This window comes from Melospiza melodia, chromosome 3, assembly GCF_035770615.1.
Source record: "Melospiza melodia melodia isolate bMelMel2 chromosome 3, bMelMel2.pri, whole genome shotgun sequence".
NCBI lineage: Eukaryota > Metazoa > Chordata > Aves > Passeriformes > Passerellidae > Melospiza > Melospiza melodia.
The window spans coordinates 40,716,995-40,720,190 of record NC_086196.1 but is presented as its reverse complement, the minus strand read 5'-3'; positions in this window follow the sequence as shown (position 1 = coordinate 40,720,190).

Here is a 3,196-nt window from a genome sequence, read left to right as displayed (position 1 = left end):
TGGTGTGGGTTCTTCTTTCCCCGTTCCCTGGAGCAGTTTCTTGCACCTGCTCTTTATAGAATTACTCCAGTTGCCTTCAGTTTAAAGGGCACGGTAAAGCCAGGTTTTTGGTCTCAGTTACAATGGAGCTTCATTGTTGTTGTTTTGAAGAATGTTGTACTACAGGGGTCACGGTGGGCTGTGTGTGATGTGTCACCCTGCCAAACCGAGCTGCTGTTCACTTTGTTGGTGTCAGAAATGCTCCTGCTGTAGCGCCGTCAGTCCTGCAGGAGCAGTTTCAGGATTGCCGGTGTGCTGTGCCAGCTGCTGCCCGTGGGGCTGAATGGAGGACACAGTGCTGATGAATCCTTACTCCTGGTGCAGGAGTCTGTTAATGGAAAGTACCCTCCGAGGCCTGTGAAATATCAGAAGAGCTTCTGGAGGGGAGAACACAACAGGGTAGCACCTAGGGCAAAAGGGTTTCCCACGTTATGACAGGACACTTCATCTCTGAGACCCGGCTGCAAATGTTTGCTTCCTGTCTAAGGTTTCTCAGCAGTCTGTCTAATCATGAAATCATCCATTTTAGCAAACCTTGCACCATGTGCTTTTAGTATGATTTTTCAACATTTATATATTACCACTGCAAAGTTCAGGAAGGATGAAAGTGATCAAGGCTATCTGAACATACAAAAGGTAAAGCAAATATTTCTGGGAGGGAAGGAGTGCCATAGTTTAAGAGGCATGAGGTGGGATTTGGAGATTTGGAAACACTCTCTAAAGAGCCCACTGTAGCTGTGCAGGTTTAATTTTGGAAGCAGATACTGCCGCTGGTTTGAGTAACCTTGAAACTGATAACCTGTATGTTAATTGTGAAAAGCCTTCTGGAGAACTGCTGCTTAAAATACGAGTATCTGCTCATGGGATGGGAATGTAAATACGCTGCCATCAGCTAATTGCAAGTGACTGCAGTGATTCCGTATTGATATTTTGCTGAAGAGTCTTAGGTCATGGTTTAAACCTTAAGCCAGTGTGGGAAAACTAAATGAGAACTAATGTTTTGTAAAGACTGTTCCCCTAGCATAATTACTGCAGTCTTTGGTACTGAGCACTAAACTGCAGAATTTCAGGTTTGATCTGCTGTGTTACTGCGTTGCTAAAAGAAACTGAGTAGCACTGTGAGAATGTAGAGGAAGGAGAAAGTCACGGTAATAAAAAGACTTTCAAGCCAGTACATGATACTGTATGTAGTTAAAGTAGGGGTGGTGCAGGCAGATTGGGTTAGGAGCATGCCTGGGCTCATTTTCCTCTGAAGGCATCCCTGACTGTGTCAGAGGAGGGGAATGAACTATTCAGGCTGCATATGTGTGTGGGTGTGTGCACCTAAAAATACATGCCCAGGTTTCACACAGATACATTTGTATTTGATTTCTATTCTGACAGTATTCTGTGAAGCAATTTCTGTTTTTTCTGAACCTGACCATTTAAAACAAAACAGCTGCTGCTGCAGTGTTTCAGGTACATGAATATGTTTTGGGCTTAAATACATCTTTTAGTCACTGGGCTTCCTGCACGTTTGCTTGTCATTCAGTGATGTCCAACCAAGATCAGTGGGATGTGGAGAGAAGCTAAAGCAGCCGATGTAGCTCCTTAATCCACAGGCCACCTGATCTCAAACTCACATGGCTAGTTTACAGAGCCAAAGCAGCTGTGGTGGCATCCAGCAGGGACTCTCCAGTCATGCTTCAAGAAGATATTTTCTCCTTCCTTGTATGAAGAGAATACTTTCCTTCTTGTACCTTTCCTAATGCACCTCCCTGAGGTGCTGTATATTCAGGAGTTTGCATTCAGCTCCATTATAGAATGTAACCCTGGAGCTACTTCCTTTGTTAAACATGCGCTGTACTTGTTTTCTTGTGAGAAAATGTGTGTGCAGATCACATCCATCTTACAGTTTCTATGTCCCATTTTCCTGGCTACATACTCATTTAACAGGCAGCTGAAAGAAGGAAAAGGCTATGGCTGAATATTGTCAAAATTCTCCCTGGTTATCCAGATAGAGTTACAGAATAACAAATCAATGCTGCCTTTGTGTGATGCCGGCACGACTCTTACTAATACAGGAGTCATAACTGTGGAATGGAGTCTGTGGAGATAGAAGATAGTCCAGCCATAATGTCAAGGGACCTTAATGTATATTGCCAATTGCCAAATACTACAGCCTTTTCCCTCTAATTTTCTTTCTTTTTTTTTTTTTTTTTTTTTTTTTTCAGTGCCTGAGCTTTTAAATGAGTCTGGCTCCAACTGAAGTAATACTTTGTGTTTGCAATGTGATTAATGTAGGCTCAGTTTAATTGCCTGAGACTTTTTCTGAGAAACATCCCTGCTAGCTGGTTACTTTTATAATATTTGCAAACCTCCCAGTCCCCACATGACAACCTGATCCTTTTTTATTTGTATATTTAGGAAGCATCATTCTGTTGGCACAAGACACAAGTACTAGCTGAGGATACTTGGTGTCTCTGAGCCAAGCTCTTCCTTTTCCATGTATTTTATAAGACCTGGAGGCAGACAGCACCTCTGAGGTCAAAAATGAGGAAGATTCAGAAACTGAATCAGAATCTAAAATCAGTATTTTAATAATGAGTGAATATTTTCTTTAAAACTTTGTTTAAGTGACTGCTATGTTTACAAGCCCTTTAACAAGGATATTCCAGTTATACAAATAATTGAATTTAGCCTGCTTTTAAATCTGTTTTCTGCCAGGGAATATATTGAACTGTGTGGAAGTCTTTCCTTGCCATTGGTCAGCCTCTGCATTTGGTGCAGTCATGGCTAGTTTGGCTGCCAGGTTGATGGCAAAAGGAGGTCAGGCTGCACACCTGAGCATACAGCCAGGTGGAGCAGGGAAACTGAATAGTTGGGAGCACAATCACACACAAAGTGTAATCCACTGCTTGAGGCAGTGCAGCAGCCAGGTTGGTTGGAGTAAAAAGTGCAGAGTAAGGGCCATTTCCACACATAAGTTTCATGGCAATTCTTCCTGTTGATTTTGTATTCAGTTCCTCACTTAAAAATTGGCAATGCTTGTGCCTTATTGAATTTAACTTCCTCTGCCTCTGGCTGGAAGAGCCCCTGTTCCTTACCTCTGCTGGCGTTGAAGGGATGCCCACAGCTGGAGGGATCATGGACCTGGCTCCCTGCAGTCCCACTGACC